Genomic DNA, 22909 nt, shown 5'->3' on the forward strand with positions numbered 1-22909 from the left:
CTTTGCATATATACCCATACTTATATTCCTGATGCTAACACCAAGATGGATTTTCCGGTCATGGGACCTTCCTTATTTCAGGCCATTTAATTTTTAAAATTCATCAAATCAGTGCAATATCTTATCCAACAACCAAGAAATATAGAAAACAATTTATGTAAGTGTAAGCAATGGCATTTAAACCCATAAATAATTTATACTAAAGCAGACACAAATATATTATTGAATAGAATGCAAAAATTGAAAGAATCATTAAGATAAAATATGGGAGCTATTATCTGTGGAAAGTCATCCAAAACACCCAGGACATATTTCCCGCTTACTTTAGGACTACTAGGAAAGCAAAGTTGTGAAGTTTGGCATTATTTAACCAACAGTGATGCTTGTGTTTTCCATGTATTTCTGGTAAGCTAGCCAGAGAAGTGACCAACATACTCTCACTCTCCCCTGTGAAAAGTGATTTTCAAATGAGATGTTGATGTTTAGAAAATCAATATCAGTTTTAAGTAAAGAAGTTAAAAGTTAATGAATAAAATAACAGCATTATGGATGTAGCCCAGTTTTGCTTAAAGCCTAAACATCAGATACAGTTTGGAGAGGAACTGTAGACACACAGACAGGTGAAGTAAGTTGGCCAAACTCATACATGTAGCAGTTATCAAGCTGAAATTTCTGCCACATGACTGATTTTGTGTGATTATTTTAAATCATGTATGCAAAGTGCTTAGTCCAGTGACTAACACAGATTAAGTATTCCATAAAATGTAGCATTTTTTAAAATGCCATTTGGGAAGAACCCTGGGATATAATAATGCAGATATGAGGTTTCAACATGGTAAATTTATTGTTTCTCTCCTCTACACCAGGCAGACCCTTCACAGACAGGTGTGCTCATGGGTGTCAAGCCTGCAGAAGAAGTAATAGCTCAGTACTGAGGGGCCTACGGTTGTCAATAAAGATATGAGTACTGTAAGTTCATCCCAGAGTTGCAAACGCTCCAAACTGAAGTGAGCTTGAAAAATTGGATATTTAAAAGGAAGCCTGAGATTAGTATAATAGAAATGGGCTTCAACATACCCAGGCACAAAGAACCTGAGAAAGAAGAAATAACTGAACTATGAAACCTGAATAAAAATTCAAATTAGTAATTGTTAGGAAAAGATATCTACAGAGATGGCAGTCTGCAAAATTCAGAAGCAGCAGTAGCAAGGGTAGTCCTACTTCTGGCTTTTTGCATCTTTTCTACCATGTGACACAGGGGCAATTAGAGTCTATTTAAAGGATCAACAATATAGCAGGCTACTTGGGGTCCTGTCCTAAAGGAACTCGAGAAATCCAGAGAAAGAGCAAAATAAGTGATTAGGGTAAAATCAAATATGTCCTATGAGAACTAATTAGAAGTATAATGGCTGTTATGTCTAGATAAAAGTGGAATATTTGTTACTTCAAGCACCTCAATGAATGTACAGTATCAGGGATTTGGCAAATAGCTGATTTTAAGGTTCATAGAAGACTCAAAGGGTATAATGCATTTAAATAAACTTAGATATATTTCTGTTTATAAAAAAAAGAAAACCTTTTGACAAAGCTTTGTAAAAATCTACAAAGATATATTATGAGAACCTTGACTCTGATATCTAGACAATGGTCAATCATCTTCCTGAGATACTGTATTAGTAATAGTTAGCTAGGGCTTTCATACCAAAAGACCACTGGCCAGGTGGCTGAAACGAAAGGAGTGTGTATTTCCTCACAGTTCCGGAGGCCAGAAGTCTAAGATCAAGGTGTCAGCAGGTTGGGTTTTTCCTAACTCTCTCTCTGGTGTGCACTTGTTCCTCTTCTCGCTGCGTGCGAGGTTTTTTCTCTGTGCATACATCCCTGGTCTTGCTTTCTGTGTCCAAATTTCTTCTCATGAGGACATCAGTCAAACTAGATAGAGGCCCACCCTAATGACTTCATTTTAATTTAACCAAATTCTTTAAAGAGTTGACCATCTCTAAATAAGTTCTCATTCTGAGGTACAGGGGAGTTAAGACTTCAGCATATAAATATTGGGAGGACACAGTTTGGACTGTAACAGATGACTTAAACAGTGATGGTAACCAAAGACCTCTTGCATTATCCCTGCCCTGCCCTACCCCCAAAACACAGAGGCACATATCCCATGTTTTCAAAATTGTAAGCTACCAAACTATATGCTTAAAAATCTAATTACTTTGTTTACCGGATTTCAAATTAGGACAGCTATAACTACACATGAGAGTTTCTTAATATAATGGGGAAAAAAACTTTTTTTATGGTGAGTGTATATTTGCTCCCACATAAAGAAACTTGACATTTCCATTCTGAAAGCAAGTGCATAATTTTAGTTAGATTTCAAAATACTGAAAATTTCTTATAGATTTCCATTTCTACCTTGGAGAGACTGGGCTGGAAACCACTGCATTAGTTGTTAACCTTTATAAAAGTGAGTCTCTGGGAGGTTATTTTCCACTGTCTTCCAACTTTGTGGTTTTATGATAACACTTAGAGTTGGCCTTTGAAAAATAGCTGGCCCCCTTAGTAGAAGGCTCACAAACGATGTGGCAGACATATATGACCACCCAGGGGCCTAGTCCCCCTACTTTACATAAAAACACTCCGACACTCTACCCTTTGGTGGAGAATTTTTCCATCATCACACATACTTCAGTGAATTATGAAAAAAAGCATTCTGGTCTCCCTTCTGAAGAGGCAGGCACTTCAGCTATGCTAAGTAGACCGTCTCTCTCTGGAATCTGCACCTTAACCAAAGTAAAAAAAAAAAAAAAAATACTGACCACATTGGAACTCATTTACCCAAAGAATTATTGCCTGCTATTAAGAACCTCATTTGTTTGGGTGCCTATAATTCTTAAGCTTGGCTTTTTCATCCTGTCATCAGATCTGAGAGCACTCTCATGACCTAACCACTAAGTCCCCTTTACTTAAGTTATCTCAAGTTAGTGTCTGTTACCTGAATGAGAAAAAAAAAAAATACTAATAGCACCAACTCCATTCATTTATGACTTCAGACAATTAACATCTGTATATGGCTCTCCTACTGCTTCTTTCAATAATCCCCATCATCTGTATGCCAACTGAGAGTGGAAATAACTTTGCCAAGCAAAAGAACTTTCCCGAATGAGGCATTAGAAGAAATAAGAGGGATTTAACTATGCAGGGATACTTCTCTTGCAACTGGGAATCAGTTGAACATTTACAACTGCAGTCCTCAGATGTGATTACATAACCAACTAATTTATAAGAAAAACCTGCTTTACTCATATTTGTCTACAAGTATACCTTTTATGTATTTGGAGCCATTTGGTCCCTCATAGCAGTTCTCAAAGTGTGACTCCAGGACTAGCATCACTTGGGAACTAATTAAAAAGGCAAATGCTTGGGTTTCACTCCCAGACCTACTCTATCAGAGACTCTGGGGTCTGAGCCAGCAATCTGTGTTTTAACAAGCCCTCTAGATGCTTCTGATGCTTACTGAAATTTAAGTATCTTCAGGTTAGATAAAGTCTTGGACTGGAATGAGATCCCTCAGTAGCTTATAACTTTTCTCTTCGTCAGAGATTATAAGAAATTGTTAAAGGCATCGCTTTAGGGGTCTTGTCCTAGGTGGACCAAAGCCCTCCCCCTCACTCTACTCCTTATACTTCTTCATCAGCTGCCTCAAGAAAAAGAGGAATGGTCATTAAAGAAAGGCAGGAGGTCTGAAAATAGAGTAGTGTGTCATTTATGCAAAGCCTGCAACCTCATTTCCGACTGTTTGATTGTTTTATTTGCCCAGAGGCACTACTTCTCACACATTTGGCTCCTCTTTAGAAGGACCCTCAACTAATCATTTTCATGTGCTTCAATGCACTGCTCTCCCAAGTATTCTTTTTAAATTGAGTGAAAATTAAAACTAATGCATACAGTTTCATAATAACATTTCTTTTAATGAGACCCATCTTCTAAAGGAAAGGACTGCCCTACTAAATTAAAAGTAGGGAAATATATAATACACATAATCCAGCACATGAAACCAAAAACCTAATTTATTCATTCATTTCACTAGACAATGTGATGAAGCATAACAAGAACATGAGAAAATGAAGTTGTGTTCTCCGTTTGTCTCCTCCTGCCATTTCCCTTTTTCTACTTAGAAAAGGTCAGCATGAGAAAAACATGATCTTAAAATCTACTTCCCAGTAAAGCAAAACCAGTGAAGGCAAATATTTTCCATGTCCTACTAATCTGAAAATCTAATTGTAAATTTTTTAAAAACCTCTTCATTGTATAAAATCTTTTTTTAATTTCAAATGTCTTTAACATTAAAAAATATATATATTTTTAGCAAGCCCAGGATGAATTCCAAGTAATTTCAAAATCACTATCGCAATAGTACTTTGGTTATGGGTTTTAAAAAAGTACATAATCTGCAGTGTTTTATGAGGTTATTAAATTGAATTATGAAATTCTAATTGCCTAGAAGTTTGTCCATAAACCACCACTCTCCTCTAGCAGAATGGAAAAGAACACAAAGTATTCCCACCAGGAAGTCTGGAAGCTTGTCAGAACCTAAATGCTTCTCAGACTTCATGGTTTCTTTTAGAGCTTTGGATATTTTGCAAAACCTCTGATCAAAAGGTAACCATGACCTCAGAGGTAGGGGGGTGTGTGTGTATGTGTGTGTCTGCATGCACGTGCATGTGTGTATTTAGCTTTTTCTTGGCATGGCTATGCATGCTGAAATGCTGGCATTGCAAGAGGCCAGACTATGTTAACTCCAGTAACTGAGGTGTACTTATTTTATAATGATCATTAACTAAATGGAGATTATTTGCCTTGTGTTTGTGTCTGTGTGTTTTTATTTGTGTGTGTGAGTGTATATGTGTATTAGAAGCTTTTACTTTGTATGTGTGTAATTACTCTCATTTTTTCCAATCACATAAAAATGCAAATGTTCCCATATCTATTTCAGACCTTTGTAATTAATACATTGAGATCACAAATCTTATTTTAAGATAGAATACTTTTCTCTGAAGGACATCAGCTAAGTGATTTATTTTATTTATCTTTTTTCAGTTTTTAAAAACAACATCTGTTTTCTTAAGTTGTCATGATTCAGAGAAAAGGCTCTTCATTCCACACATCTCATCATGCAGTTGACCTACATGTACACAGAGTCAGAAGATTAATGTTGAACTTATTTCCATAAAACAGCATGAGGTCCAACTATAAGCCACACAAAATAAATGTTAGTTGAGTAACATTATAAAAGTGGTAGTGATAGTTTTCAAATGACTGTACAAAGGAAACTTGTCCACAGCTAAAGCCAAATAAAACCCCAAGAAACAAAACAAACAAACAAATGAAAAAAAAATAAGAAAACCACTTGAAATTAAACAATCTTATAAATTTCATATGTAAACACTCTTATTTTCTGTAGTTTGTAACCAGAATCTAGTTCTGGTGGAATCTTGGAAGTACATTGTAAATACTAATTAATAAATCCATACTACACTCCCTGGGCAGTTAAAATGAAAAGTGAGTAGGGATCCAGGCAGTTCATGGAATTTAAAGAAGAATACTTGGACTGTAGGATCCATCACAGCAATTATGTTTTGTAAAGAAAAGCATCTTTATTCAGACCTTTGCACAAGTCAGTGGCTGTACTGGACGAACCACCAGCTTCTAGATGCTGAGACCAATCATTCAGCCACAGTGTTTCTTAATTGACACTCTTTGGTTTTGGTGTTGAAGTAGTTTTCCTCCAATGAGTAGGTGGCTCAGTGAGAATCCCAAAAGAAAACAGCTTCTAAAAGGGCTTTTGGTACTTAGAGGTTTTGGAAAAATGATGAGAAGAAGCATTTTCCTGGAGTAAATATTATTCCTTGGAACAAATCAAGGTATTGACTCTAACAACAACAAAAAAGTTAACAAAAATTCTGTACAGCAGCAACTGGGATAACTTCTGAGAAATTACTTTCTAGTGACATTAAAACAGTAAATATTCAATCTGATTTATAGCTGTTTTTTCTTTTGACTGAAAATGTGCAATATATGTGGCTTGAATACTTGTTTTTGTCTCAAATATTCTACCACACACATTTCCACCAACTGTGAAGGCAAACACATTTTGATGAATGTTATTGCTTATGAAAATTTTCCTTATAACTTGAAATCCTAACTCTGTGTGTTTTTTTTTTTTTTGAACATTCACATTTATAAATGGCCAATTGTTAAACCACTAGCTATTTCTCTTAGAGTTACCATAATAAGGTGACAAAGTAAGTGATCCAACCTTTCAGATACTATGAATTTTCTATTTTCTATTTGGGAATAGCATGTAGTAAGAAAAGAATCCTTAATAATGAGAAAGTTTTAAGAATGATTCTTAGATGCTAAGGTTTCTTCTTACCATTTCTTTAAGAAGGGTGTTTCAAGTTGTCTGAAGATGTCTTCCATACAAAAAAACAATGTGGATAAAACTTGTCTGATCTTGTATTTTTAAAATCATTGGCAAAATGCATGCTCATTTAGCCGGGCTTGGGGATTCACCCAAATGGCACAAAAATACACCAGCCTATTCTCCTAGTGTTACAGATGTAATTTGGCTAGAACACTTCCTTAGAAGAAAGACATTATTTTCAAAAATTATTTTTATATGGTATTAAGGAACACTTTATATGGGACATAAAGTGTTTTATGAATAAGTCCCATGCCAGATGTGGGAGATGAATCCCAGAGGAGGTGAGCAAATCTCTATCTCCGATTCAGAATCAGAATCCATGTCAAACTGTTCTTTTTCCAAGCTCAGCCTCAAAGGCCTTTTCAAATCCCAGTGGCACCTATTATCTGCCAGGAGTCTGTAAGATGTGTGAATGTAAGTATCTGGCCAGCACTGGTACCTCCTATAGCCTGATGCTGCTAGGTTCCCTGGTGGGGGCCTGGGATCAGGTTTGAGTGCCCTTTAACAATAGCATTTAATGAACCATTCACCCAAATGATACCAGCTGTAACAAGGCAAAGAAGCATAGGAGGGATAGGCTGTGTGAGACAACCTCGAGTTTCAATTCTGACTATGCCGTGTATTGATTGTATGACCCTAGGGTGCTACTACATTTTTCTAAGTATCACACATTTTGAGTAAAATGATTGTGCTGGTCAATCTGCTATGTATCTCAGATCCTAATTTACCTCATTACATTCTGCTTTGTATGACTGAATCTGGGACTCTACTAACTACATTTCCTTGTGTTAGCTCGCTTCTTGTTGGCTTATTCAGAAGAAGGAAACGGGGGAGGTCTTCCTTCTTCCCTTTTGCTTGCAGTTCTCAGTGACTCATCCACCATGAGTCTCTTCCTAGCAAGAACTGTTGGCCCCAGATTTTAGTTCCTACTGACACTCATGAAATGAGGCTCTTGATGTCACAGAGGTATCAGCTGCAGACAAGCAATGACTCTCTCAGAAGTCTAAGTTTCAACTTCTTGGTACCCATTAATTGACCTTCTACATTCTGATATTTTTAATTACTTTCTTTCATTGCTCCAGTATTAGGGATCATAGTGACTTTCTTGATTACTTCCATCTTCCTTTTTCCTCAGTCAGCAAACCAACACCTGTGTATCAACAGCCTATACTAAATTCTCTCCATTGAATTACCAGTATGGTTTCCATTTCCCTGACTGGTTCCTGACAGATACAATGTAAGATTTACTTAATCTTTTATGTGGATTAGATGAGATACTGTATGTCAAATGCCTGTTACAAGGCTTGACATATAAAATAAGTTTTATATCTCATCCCCTTGCAACATTATCTCATATTATTCAAAAGTTATCATGCCCATATCATTATTCATGCCATATCCATTTTCATTTTACTCTGAAATCTATCAAAACTCCTCTCTTCATTTGTAAAAGCTAATCTCATTGACACAACTCCCCTCTGCCAAAATAATAAGTTTCTGCAAGTTGTGACTTTAGGTATAAAGTATTTGAATAGACAGAAGAACCCTGGCTTTCTAACTCTTAGCTAGTTTCAATAAGGTGTGGAATCATAGAAGAAATTTTAACCGCAAGTTCCCTGATGCACATTTTAAAAATTATTATTGTTTTAGTATTTGTGTAATTGCACTACTAGAGTTATCTTTGCATGTTGGAATAAAAAGCTTTGTTGCTCAGTCTCAGTAGCCACATGACAGTACCATGATGTGTCATCAAAAGATGATGCAATTCTTCTTTTTAATCGTCTGTTTTCAATAAGAATTAATAAGCCATTTTATCCATAATGAGCCCTTACTGTCTTTAATATCAAAGTGAATCTTCTTTATTTTCTCATCCTCTTCTAGTATTATCTTATACTATTCAAAAGTTATCATCATGCCCATATCATTATTCATGCAATATGTATTTTTATTTCACACCAAAATCTACCAAAACTCAGTTGAGAAAACTTTCTCCAGGTTTACGAGAATATCTCTCATGAATTGCTATTCATGAGAGATACCCATTATAGCTTCTTGCAATTGTTCTCTAACTAGAAATTAATGGTTCTCTAACTAGAAATCTTGTCAGCTCACATAAGTTAAAATACCCCAAATTTATTGCATAGAACATGTTTATATCATGACTCCTGACTGCCTAGAGGGCTTGACACAAATATTTGCTGTCTGATTTGCCAATCTTTAATATTTTTATGATAGGCCGCATCACCTGAGACTTCCTTCTTTTTTCTAAAGGCAAGACTGAAATACCGAAATAAGTACATAAGTAATATATTTCTTGAAATTTATCAATGTAGATGATTATTTTTAGGATCTTTTCTAATTACAGACTCAGTAGAGAGAATTAACCTTTGAAATAATGCTAGGGTCACTGCACCATACTTTTTCTTTCTTCACCCTATAATTAACTGCTCCGCCGTAGATATATTAAGACATTTGTAAAGAAGTAAGCACAATTCTAATGAAACAATTAGATTTTAAGTAGAACAATTGAAATGCTTGACCTTGAATTGTTTTATTCATAAAATCAATAGTATGGTGCAAGTTGAAAAGTTCCCTATACTCTGACACAGACATTAAATTTGTAAAATGAAGAGTCGATCTCTTTGCTTTCCAGTTCTCAGTCATTATGCTGATAAACTGAGTGGATGACATAAGTTATTGCCTTAGCACAACTAGTGAATCCAGAAATGATTACTCACTTTGAAATATGTGCAGATAAGAGTAACTACAGAGCAGGAATCACCTGATCCTGAAATGAACTAACTCTGCATGAAAAAATTTCTAATCATCTCATGACTAATCCCCTGAGTTAATCAATTATTTAACAATATTATCTTCCTTATGCCAATGACCCTATATGTATCTGAACAACTTGAAGACATAAGAAGGATAAATCAATGAAAAACATAAAATCTGCATTCAGTTTGACTTTTAAGACAGGTGGAAAGTCATGAATGTGATAAAGATTTATGATAACTCCCTTGTTCTCTACCCCTATAGTATGTATGCATCATACTTTACTCTTAATCCATATAGGTGGGTAATAAAATTAGAGTTATGATGATAGGGACTTAAAAGCCAAGTGCTTCTTACAAGGCAGAGGATAAAATGAGATTAAAACTGTGATAATACTCTCTATTCATTTGAAAGGATACATTTTTTATCTTCTCATAATATGCCTATAACTATAGAACTTAGAATAAAGTTTCCTAGCAATTCTTTACTTTTTTTCTCCAAAATAAGAAAACAATACTTTCAAAGAAAATCCTATCTTCTCATGAGTCCAGTAAATAAAAACATGTATATGCAAACCAACCAATGACTCAGAGGAGAGTACTTGTATTTTCATTCTCACAATTATCTTCAAGTATGCTTCTGAAATCAACAAAATTTAAAGGGACAGGTGAAGAATAAGTTTTATTGGCTGAGACTTAAGTATGCAGTTAATGGTTTAGAGTCAAAAAATTTTTATCGATCAACTTTGATTTATTTTAAAACTGGAAAATGTAAGTTTGTAAAATCGTATGTGAAGATTTGGTAACGTGAATGTCTTCTGAGCAGTAAATCACATTTGTAGGAAACAAATGAGTTGAAATTTCAAAATATTTGCATGCTGTTAGAAATTCATAACTTTCTAAATTTAAGTTAGTTTTAAAACTTGGCTTGTATGAGTCTCCTAATTCTTTGAAAACTAAAAAAGAATTTGCAGCAAGTAAATTTCAGAGGTTTCTTTTCCCTTGGAACAAATTAGTGGTTCTATAATTTGCTTTCAGCTGATTTTACCACTCCTAAGACTTAAACTAAATACTAATAGTTCTGATACATTCTTGTTCATGTGTATTAGTTTTCTATTCCTGATGTAGCACATCATCACAAACTTAGTAGATTCAAATAATGTAAATTTTTCATCTTTGGGTTCTGGAGGTCAAAAATTTAAATAGTTCTATGAGACTAAAATCAAAGTGTCAACAGGGCTGGGCTTCCTCTAGAAGCTCTAGAAAATTATCTGTTTTCATGCCTTTTCCAGCTTGTAGGAGCTGACTACATTCCTTAGCTCATGGCTTCCCTTCCTAAAGCTTCATATGAGACAAAACCAGGTTGAGTTCTTCTTAGATCACATCAATTTAAACCCCCTACTACTCATATTCCCTTGTGACTCTCCTTGCATTCTTCCTCCTCTTCAAAGGACCTTTGTAATTATACTGGGCCCTTATGAAGAATCCAGGGTAATCTCATCTCAAGATGCTAAAGATAATCACATCTACAAGATCTTCTTTTCCATGTCAGGTAACACATTCCAGATTCAGAGACTATACTTTACTCTCCAATTTGGAGAAATCATTGGAAGACACTCATTTAATTTACCATATGATGTAGAGGCACACAGTACTCCTCATAGTCAGAGCACTTGAGCATGTAATTACATCCCAAACATTTTCAAAACTATGTTCGTGTTGTTTTACATGGTAAAAGAGATTTTTGCATATGTGATTGAGAAAGGAAGATTACCTAGGTGGGCAATTGCAAAAATATTTGTAAAAGAAAGAGGTAGGTATGAAATTGAGTCAGAGAAGGAGATATGATGACAGAAGCAAAAGTCAGAGTGATGTGATTTCTGTCTTTGAAGCTGGAAGGAGGCTGTGAGCTATGGAATATAGACAGGCGTTGGAAGATAGGAAGGCATGGAACTTGACTGTCCCCTAGAGATAATGATTTAACTCTGCTATTAAGTCTTAGCTCCATGTCTTATCTATCATCCCTGTGTGTATCAAGGGAATAGGTTCTCCATACTCTCATACACAGGTTGTGTTTTCTCTTTCTTGTTAAGCAGTTTTCCTGTGGCTTACTTAAGTAGTTTTTTTCTAGATAAGAGAGGAACTATAATGTGTTATTTTATAGATACATATCCTAAATATACATAATATATATGTGTACAAATAATATGTAATTATATACGTTCCAATGATTTCTAATTTCTTGATTATATCATACACTGTGGTTTAGTGTCAAGCACCCATTCATTTGACTAGTCTTCCATAATGCTCTGTTCAGTGTATACTTTCACCATCTTGTCATACTTCTTGAATGATAGTTCTGTTTCCTTTAGTAGTCAACATGTTTCTAATTTATCTTTAGAATCCCTTCAAGCCATTCTAGCCTCAAGTGAAAAAGTATGATTATTACCCCATTTTATTCTGCAAACAGATATGGAGCAGCTTTTTTTTCTCCATATTTCTAGAATCTTCCCAGGGTTACAGTTCATGACCATGTAAGTTGTACTTTGTACAGCTCTGGGGGCACTGCTTACCACAGAGTCATCATATAATAGATTGGCATACTACTGATTGGCACAATTTGTAGATGGTAACTACGTACTTTAAAGAATTGTCAACTGTTACTACATAGTACAAAGGTGGCATTCTGGCCAGTGAGTGCTACTTACAATTTGATATAAAAAACTTATAATTTGACAAGAATGACCAAATTTTTGCCCTCAGGTCTGATGGAACAACAAGGACCAAGCTTACTTTTCTGAAGTAAAAAACTGGACAATTGGACTATATATATATATTTATCAACTAGTTTTGGGCATTGAACAATAGAACAAAACAGTGAAACAAAACACACAAGGTCTGCTATATGGTCATGACACTTTTCTGCATAGTTGCAACTTCTGAATCACAGGCACAGAAAGGAGCCCAAATAGAACTTCAAAGGCTTTCTGAATTGAGGAGATAGAAACCAGAGAGTGAAGAGACAGAGAGTGCATGGCAGAGCTCCAGAAAGGAGTAAAGAATGAGGAGAAAAAGCTCTTGGAATATGCTTGGAGTACCCTTCGCATTTTTGCTGTAAACTAATCAGAGCATGCATAAAGTTCAAGTCCATGAGACTGTAAAGGATAATTAGTAGTATGCAACCTGAACAAAACCCAGAGTTGAGACAAAGAGGAAAGATATATGCAATCTGGCTACTGAGAGTCCCTGGTGATAGCTCATGGGGCCATGCATTAGTAGTCGAGCTAAAGCACACCAAGAATGAAGCCTATCATATGCCAATCATAATAAAGCTTAAAAAGAGGCCTTAAAAAGATCAAACTAATCTACAAGTAGCTCAGACTGCTTGCCAGAGGAAAGTACAGCACTTTTTAAAGGAAAACAACAACAGCACAGCCATTCACCTTTTCAGCATTAAAAAAAAAAAATTGCTAGACATGCCAAGATGCAGGAAAATGTGAAGCATAATCAGGAGTAAATTAGACAATAGAAACAAAATCAGAAATGTGAAGGATCTTGAAACTAAAAGATAAAATTGTTATTAGAGTTCATAAAACTATGTTTAACTATTTTAAAATTGAATATAATAAACTAGAGTTAAAAGAAAGAGCAAAAGCCAAAGAGTATCTACAGTATACTATGCTTCATGTAGAAACGAATAGGATTTAAGGAAATATGTGTGTATGATCTTTTGTGCAAAATAAACACAGAAAAATAAAATCCAGAAACAAAAGAGATTGTTTACCTAAAGAGGTGGGTGAGATTGGGATAAAAAGAGTGGGATAATAGGAACGTAATAGCACAAAAGAGGGAAGAATGACACTTTGCTGAGTATTTTTTGAGTTCTGATTCTTAGAGCTATAATCACATTTCACTTAAAAAAATAAATAATTAAAATTTAGCAGGATGTGGAGGAATGGAATACAAACAGTAACAAATGGATTCAACTCTTTTACAAATGATAATTACAACCATATAGATAGAATTGGGGCAGAAAAGAGCTAAACAAAGTAACTGAAAACAAAACAAAAAAAGCAACAGTTTTTGACTGTATCTTTAAGGCCAAAGACAAAAAGAACTATGCACAAATATTTTACAATAGTTTACAAATGTGTTTTCACAAAGGTATGAGTTTGCAAATATGAAATTACTTTATGTGTATGCTAGGATTGAGCAAAATGTAAATATACTGTGGATAATGAGAGCCAGGTTTTCTACCATCAGAGCATGGAGTTGCAAATAAGGGAAAGAGAAAGGCTATAATGCATCCTGTAGTGTTGGATTGGAATCAAAAGTATTATATGAAATCATTGTTTTTTGTATATGTACATATGGATAATTGTAGAAATAAATATAGATGTGTATAAATGTGTAAGTATACATACATACATTTTCTAGCTCCTCTAACAAAAGGGCCTAGAAATGACACGATCTCAGTAAAAATGAGAACACCGTTCTCCAATTAAGAGAACCAAGGATCCTCAGAGACATGTTTGACACCAGGGTCGGACAGGGAAAATACAAGATAGTTTGAAATATTTTGTCATGACAGAAAGTAAGGAAATGCCCACAAAAAAATGGGAAAGCATGAAAAGGAAACAGAATTCCATTTGAATAAACTTCCATAGCCAAATTTGAGAAAATTTGGGCAATAAAATAAAAAGAATAATGATGGATTACAATCTACAGAAGAAAAATTTTAATTAATCCAGGCCGGGCATGGTGGCTCATGCCTGTAATCCCAGCACTTTGGGAGGCCCAGGCAGGTGGATCACTTGAGGTCAGGAGTTTGAGACTAGTCTGGCCAACATGGTGAAACCCCATCTCTACTAAAAATGCAAATATTAGCCAGGCATATTTGGCACATGCCTGTAGTCCCAGCTACTTGGGAGGCAGAAGAAGGAGAATCGCTTGATACTGGAAAGTGGAAGTTTCAGTGAGCTGAGATCCTGCCATTGCATTCCAGCCTGGGAGACAGAGCAAGACTCTGTCTTAAAAAAATCAATCAGTCAATCAATCAATCCATATTGACATAAATAAATAATATATTAAATAAACCAACGGGGGAGAATGGGCAATAATTTCTTACATTAAAATTTTATTAAACATAGGGGTCATAAAGAAAATATAAGAATTATCATTTTGCAAATATTACAGCAATAATTATTGCAAAAAAGTATCTTTGAAAGATGCTAAGATTAGTGGTGAATATATGTTTGGAAAGAATATATTTGCATATGAAAGTATCTTCCCACAAGATAATTATAGAATAGTAACTTCAAAGGGGAGATGCCACCTTAACCAAGTGATCAAAGTTAATGTAACTAATAACAAGATAAATCAACTTTATGTAATTTATTATATAATGAACTGAGTAGGACAAAACATCAGTTCTATGATATTCTTACACAAAATGTATAACTTTGGTCCTAATCATGAGAAATAACAGACAAACTGAAATCAAAGAGGCACAGTCTACAAAATAACTGCCAATATTCTTTAAAAGCATGTTAGAAAGGCTGAGGAATTCCCCAAATACAGAGAGACATGTCAACTAAATGCAATGGAGAACATGGATTGTATCATGAACCAGAGATGGACATCAGTAGGATACATAAAATAACACCCCAATATTTGAACATTAAACAAAATACTTCAGAAAAGCCCATGGGTCAAGAAAAGTATCACAAAAACAAAATAAAAAATAGTTTAAACTGAAAGAACATTTTAAAACATAATTTTTAAAAAGTGGGATGCAGATAAAGTACTTCTTAAAGGTAAACTTATAGATATACTGTATATATATAGAAACTAAAAGCCTTAAATTGATGACCTTTAGGTTCTTATTTAAGATGCTAAAAAAATGAGTAGCAAAATATATACAAATTAAGTAGAAGGAAGAAAATAACAAAGATAAAAATGTAAACAAAAAAATACCAAATAACCAAAAGGAAAGCTAATTAATAGACCTACAAGTTGGTTCTCTGAAAAAAAAATTCTTTTATTTATTTATTTTTATTGTACTTCAGGTTCTGGGGTACATGTACAGATCATGCAGGATTGTTGCATAGCTACATACATGGCAATGTGGTTTGCTGCCTCCATCCCTCCATCAGCTATATCTGGCATTTCTCCCCATGCTATCCTTCCCCAACCTCCCTACCCGCCGCTGTCCCTCCCCTAGTCCTTGACAACAGACCCCAATGTGTGATGCTCCCCTCCCTGTGTCCATGTGTTCTCATTGTTCAACACCCACCTATGAGTGAGAACATGTGGTGTTTGATTTTCTGTTCTTGTGTCAGTTTGCTGAGAATAATGGTTTCCGGATTCATCCATGTCCCTACTAAGGACACAACTCATTGTTTTTTTTATGGCTGCATAATATTCCATGGTGTATATGTGCCACATTTTCATTGTCCAGTCACCGATGGACATTTGGATTGGTTCCAGGTCTTTGCTATTGTAAACAGTGCTGCAATGAACATACATGTGCATGTGTCTTTATAATAGAGTGATTTATAATCCTTTGGATATATACCCAGTAATGAAATTGCTGGGTCAAATGAAATTTCTATTTCTAGGTCCTTGATGAAGCACCACACTGTCTTCTGCAATAGCTGAACCAATTTACACTCCCATCAACAGTGTAAAAGTGTTCCTATTTCTCCACATCCTCTCCAGCATCTGTTGTCTCCAGATGTTTTAATGATCGTCTTTCTAACTGTCATGAGATGGTATCTCAATGTGGTTTTGATTTGCATTTCTCTAATGACCAGTGATGATGAGCATTTTTTCAGATGTTTGTTGGCCTCATATATGTCTTCTTTTGAAAAGTGCCTGTTCATGTCCTTCACCCACTTTTGAATGGGTATGTGAAAAATTCTTTTTTTTTTTTTTTTTTTGAGACGGAGTTTCGCTCTTGTTACCCAGGCTGGAGTGCAATGGCGCGATCTCGGCTCACTGCAAACTCCGCCTCCTGGGTCCAGGCAATTCTCCTGCCTCAGCCTCCTGAGTAGCTGGGATTACAGACACGCGCCACTGTGCCCAGCTAATTTTTTGTATTTTTAGTAGAGACGGGGTTTCACCATGTTGACCTGGATGGTCTCGATCTCCTGACCTCGTGATCCGTGAAAAATTCTTAAACAATGGCCAGCAAGGTTTATCAAGGAAAAATAGAGAAGTTACAAATTTTAGATAGCAGGAATTAAATAGAGGATATAACTACAGAACCTACAGACATCAATATAATTATAAAACCTTTAGCCCAGTGCATTTGACAAATGAGATGACATGCCAAATTTTTTGTAAAACTCTAATTCTTAAAACTGATGCAAAAATAAATAGAAAAGCAATAGCTTCTATGTATTAAAAAAAACAAACTGACACAAGAACAGAAAACCAAACACCAAATGTTCTCACTCATAAGTGGGTGTTAAACAATGAGAACACATGGATACAGGGAGGGGAACATCCACACAGGGTCCTGTCAGGGGATAAGGGGGGCTAGGGGAGGAAAAGCAGGGTTTGGGGGGATTGGGGAAGGATAAGAAATATGTAATATAGATGACAGGGAGATGGATACAGCAAACCACCAAGGCACATGTATACCTATGTAACAAACCTGCACATTCTGCACATGTACCCCCAAACTTACAGTATAATAATTTTTTAAAAAAAGAATTTTTTCTTTTCAATTTAAAAAGATTTCTATAAAATAATTCCAGGCTACATGGTTTCTTAGGTGAATTCTATCAAATATTTAAGGAAGTACAGAGTCCTCAACTCATGGTGGTTTTACTTATGCTGTTTTGATTTTATAATGGTGCTTTCTTCTGTGTACATTAATGATAAGCGTCAATACGACCATTCAGTTTTTCACTGTCAGTATAGTTTTCAATAAATTGGATGAGATATTCAATACTTTATTTTAAAATGGGCCTTGTGGTAGATGATTTTCCCCAATTGAAGGCTAATGTAAGTGTTCTGAGCAGGATTAAGGTAGGCAAGGCTAAGCCACGGCGTTCAGTAGGTTAAATGTATTAAATGCATTTTAGACTTACAATATTTTAAATTTAGGATGAGTTCATTAAGACATAAACCCATTGTAAGTTGAGGAGTATCTATAATATCAATCTTGAACAGATCCTTTAAAAAATAGAATTTAAAGGAACCCTTCCTGTCTTATTTTATGAACCCATCATTGTCCTGATTCAAAATGAAGACAAAGGCGTTAAAAGTAATACAACTTCCATGTTTATCCCTCATAAACATAAACTCAAAAGTCCTTAAAACATAATAACAAATTGAGTGTAGCAGTACACAGAGTGCATAATAAACCATGAGCCAATGAAATTTCTAACAAGATTGCAAAATTAATTTAGTATTTGAAAATCAATTTATTTAATTAATCAATTTTATTCATCTGGGTGATTACATCTGGCAAAACTCAGCAAACATGCACTTAAAACTGGAGTATTTATTTTATGTAAATTATGGTTCAATACAATTGATTTTTTTTTTCACAAAACGTTTCCCAGAGTGATCAAAGTGGAGGACAGGGAACAGGAAGCATCAGGGCTTATGTTATAACTAATAGAAGCCTCCCAATTCCAACAATGTGCTTTCAAGTAGGTCTTATCCTTCCCCTGGAGGATACCTCTGGCCCAGGTGTGCTACAAATGCATTGTCCAAAGTTGCTACTAACACCTTAGTGATGGAAGTGAGAAGAGGGTACTGGAGAAAGAAAAGGTATACAGGGTTTCAAATATACTTTCTCTTTCCAAAGGACACTGGTGAAGGCAGTGGAAAGCAAACAAGCTGCTAAATAAGTCACAAGCATATTCTCATACAATTTTGTGTTTAATAGAATATTCAACCAATAAACTTTATTTTACATAGTTCCTCCTCTAAAGGAATGAACTTGTGGATTGTGACATAGGGCTGACATAGCTTGTTTTCTCTATTTGCTTCTGTTGGTTTTTTTTTCTCAAGTTTTGTTTGCAATACATTAGGAAAAATATAATTGGGTTATAAAGCTTCAAAAAGGACTTCCTGGCAGCCTCACACTTGTTTCCATGTGGTACCTATGGTTAGCATTGCTTTCTCATTAGCACTTTCCTACTTGATTAATTAATGTATGAAGGACAAGCCTGATAGCTACTGTGAATTTCTACCGAAGTATTTTAGTAGAAAAATAAATATCTAATAGTACTGTGGACTGCTAAAGTGTATCAAACATTAAGAATCTAAAAATATACTCATTTCCCAATTATGTCCCAGAGCAACTATGCACTCTGATTAAATTACTACTTTTATTCAAAGTTATTCATTTGCATGTCTAAGAAATGGATTCCGCGGGGCGCGGTGGCTCAAACCTGTAATCCCAGCACTTTGGGAGGCCGAGGCGGGTGGATCATGAGGTCAAGAGATCGAAACCATCCTGGTCAACATGGTGAAACCCCGTCTCTACTAAAAATACAAAATATTAGCTGGGCATGGTGGCACGTGCCTGTAATCCCAGCTACTCAGGAGGCTGAGGCAGGAGAATTGTCTGAACCCAGGAGGCGGAGGTTGCGGTGAGCCGAGATCGCGCCATTGCACTCCAGCCTGGGTAACGAGCGAAACTCCGTCTCAAAAAAAAAAAAAAAAAAAGAAATGGATTCATACCAATTGTCCCATTTTGATCTCAAAGAGCTCCAGAATATGACAGATGTGATCACAGGACACTTCATGAAATGTTTACAAGTTAAAGTCTGCAATGAAACTAGATTCATCGTAGCCTCACTTAAAATCATAATTTCTAAAATTGTTATTAGTATTGTATAATTATGAACTGTATCCTTTTAGAATACTTGAAAAAGCCAAGCAGTATTTATATTTTTACAGAACAAACAAATTATCTATGAAATAATCATTCAGCTGTAGAGATCGTTACTTCCTGCTGGCCTTACATATGACTATAGGTAAGTGAAAAAAGCATGTGAAGCATATTTATTATATAATCATATAATAATTATATAATAATTAAATATAATTAATTATATCTAATTATAATAAAATATAATTAAATTTATTTATATAATAATAAATAATATTTATATAATAAAAAGTAATAAATTTAATTTAATATATTTAAATTAAATTTAATTATAATTGAATATAATTAATTATTATATAATTATTATAAGATTATATAATAAATATGCTTCATATGCTTTTTTTCACTTACTTATAGTCATATGTAAGGCCAGTAGGAAGTAACTGGCCTTACATATAACTTACTTATATTATACAATAATAAATATGCTTATTTATTATATAATTATATAATAATTATATATTATATTTATAAGCATATTATATATAGATGCATGTGTTATATATAAGCATATTTATTATATAATTATATAAATAAGCATATTTATTATATAATTATATAAGCATATTATTATATGATTATATAAATTATATTTTTATTTATTATATAAGCATATTATATAATTATGTAAATGAGCATATTATATAATTATATAAATGCGTGTATTTTGTATATAACATTCAACAATCATGCTTATACATAATTTCAATTCATGCTTCTAAAAACCATCACTCAATGTAGCCATTATCATAGGTTAATAAATAATCTCTGAAAATTTGCTTGCAGTAGTTGCACGATATCCTATCATAAAGATTGTGATGCCCTTTTAAAGCCATACTTTAAGGTAATAAGTTATATCTGATATTTTTCTGCTACATATATAGTATTATTTTAAATTTATTAGTAGTTGATTTTTTGTCAACATACATGATTTCTTCCTCACAACAGAGTACGATAATTGGTTGTGACTGTATTTCCTTCCAACTTTTATTTTAGGTTCAGGGGTACATGTGCAGGTTTGCTACATGGATAAAATATGTGTCGATGGGGTTTGGTGTACAGATTATTTAGACATCCAGGTAGTAAGCATAGTATCTAATATGGAATGTTTTGATCCTCCTTCTCCCCCTACCTTCCACCCTCAGTAGACCTTCTGTCTATTGTTCCTTTCTTTGTGTCCAAGTGGACTTAATATTTAGCCCCAACTTATGAGTGAGAACATGCAATGTTTGTTTGGTTTTCTGTTCCTGCATTTATTCATTTAGAATAATGGTCTCCAGTTCCATTCATATTGCTGCAAAAGACATTATTTCATCCTATTTTGAAGCTGTGTAGTATTCCATAGTATATGTGCACTGCATTTCAAAATCCAGTTTACTGTTAACAGGCATCTAGATTGAGCCCATGTCTATTGTGAATAGTGCTATAATGAACACAGGTGTGCATGTGTCTATGACAGAATGATTTATATTCCTTTGGGTATATACCCAGTAATGAGATTTTTGGGTTTAATGGTAGTTCTGTTTTAAGCTACTTAAGAATTCTCCAAACTACTTTCCACAGTGGCTGGCCGAATTTACATTCCAGATGAAACTGGTGTGTTCCGTGACTCCCCTTGCAGGATGTGCAACAAGGGTGTAGCTTGTCTGTCTGACCACCGCATGTGCTATCAAACCCCTTATGGGGTCAGGGGAGCATGCAGACATGCAGGTGCAAAAGCTAGGGCAAGCAGCCATGGTAGCGTCTAGGGGTGGGTGCCTGTGACTCTCATAGCCCAAGTGGGCATGTGTTAATGTGCTCTTTTAGGTTCGCCATCCAGAGAGGGCTTAAGTGTTAACCAGCTCAGTGACCTCTTAATACCCAGGCCCTTGAGCAGCATCCAGAAAGAATCAAGTTGCACACAGACCTGAGGATGGTGAATGTGGGAGTTTTATTGAGTAGTGGAAGTGGCCCTCAGTGGTATGGAAGGGGAGCAAGAAAGGGGATGGAATGGGAAGATGATCTTCCCCTGGAGCTTTGCCATCCAAAGGCTGATCTTCTCTCCAACCACTGCCAGCCAAACTCCTCTTGGCATTCAGATGCTTCTTCTCTTCTCTCTGCCACATCATTCTGCCATTCTTCTGCTCTTCTGTTCATCTCCTCATCTGTTTGTCTGCTTCTGGAGCCTGGGGTCTGGGGTTTATATAGGTGCAGGATAGGGGAGCATGGTGGACCAAAAGGCAACTTTTGGGTGCAAAAATAGGAATTCCTGTTTCCATTTATGGCCATGGGTTTCCAGGCTTCAGGGTGGGGCCTTTGCCAGGGAACCACCCTTTTCTACCCAGTATTTCTCTGTCTCCTGTCTGTATCGCCACCAGCAATGTATAAGCATTCCTTTTTCTCCATAAGCTCACCAGCGTCTGTTATGTTTTGAGGTTTTATTAATAGCTATTCTGGCCAGTGTGGTATGGAATCTCATGGTTCTTATTTGCATCTTTCTAATAATTAGTAATGTTGAGTATTTTTTCATATTCTTGTTTGCCACATGTATGTCTTCTTTTGAAAAGTGTCTGTTCATGTTCTTTGTTCATTTTTTAATGGGTTTGTGTATAGATGCTGAATAGTAGATCTTTGTGAGATGCACAGTTTGAAAATATTTTCTTCTATTCTGTAGGTTGTTTATTCTGTTGATAGTTTCTTTTGCTGTGCTGAAGCTCTTTAGTGTTATTAGGTCCCACTCGTCAATTCTTCTTGTTGCAATTGCCTTTGAAATCTTCGTCATGAAATCTTTGCTAGCATCTATGTCCAGAGTGATATTTCCTGGGTTTTCTTCTAGGGTTTTTATAGTTTGGGGTCTTACATTTAAGTCCGTCATCCATCTTGAGTTGATTTTTGTATATGGTGAAATGAAGGGGTCCAGATTCAATCTTCTGCATATGGCTTATCAGTTATACCAGCACAATTTATTTAATAGGGAGTCTTTTCCCTGTTGTTGTTATTGTCAACTTCATCAAAGATCAGATAGTTTTAAGTGTGTAGCTTTATTTCTGGTTTCTCTAAACTGTTTCATTGGTCTATAGGTCTGTTTTTGTACTAGTACCATGCTGTTTTGGTTACTATAGCCTTGCAATATAGTTTAAAGTTAGGTAATATAATGCCTCCAATTTGCTTCCTTTTGCTTAGAATTGCTTTGGCTATTCAGGCTCTTTTTTGGTTTTGTATGATTTTTAAAATAGTTTTTTTTTCTAATTCTGTGAAAAGTGTCATTGGTAGTTTCATAGGAATAACATTGAATCTGTTCATTGCTTTGACTAGTATGACCATTTTATGACTATTGATTCTTCCAATCCATGAGTGCGGAATGTTTGTTTGCTTTGTCTCTGATTTCTGCCAGCAGTGTTTTTTTAGAATTTTTTATTGTATTGCCTCTCACAGCACATTGCCAACTAATTTCCAATATGTCGTACATAACCACACTTCAAACAATTTTTAATAAATGTGATTATCTCATTGCAGGAATAGTGTTTGCAAACATAAACATTCCACTGGTCTTGGGTGCCATCTACTGTGACTTTTCCTCTGTTTTATTTTACCCTCAATGACACAAAGTGCTATCACTCAAAATTCATTTCTACAAAGAGGAGTGAAATAATATTTTTTTAATCACTTGCAAATGAAGGTGTCAATGGATGAAGGTGAACACTTATTTCTATGCTTATAGGTCACTTTTATTTTTTCTTCATCTATATATTT

This window comes from Saimiri boliviensis, chromosome 2, assembly GCF_048565385.1.
Source record: "Saimiri boliviensis isolate mSaiBol1 chromosome 2, mSaiBol1.pri, whole genome shotgun sequence".
Taxonomy (NCBI): domain Eukaryota; kingdom Metazoa; phylum Chordata; class Mammalia; order Primates; family Cebidae; genus Saimiri; species Saimiri boliviensis.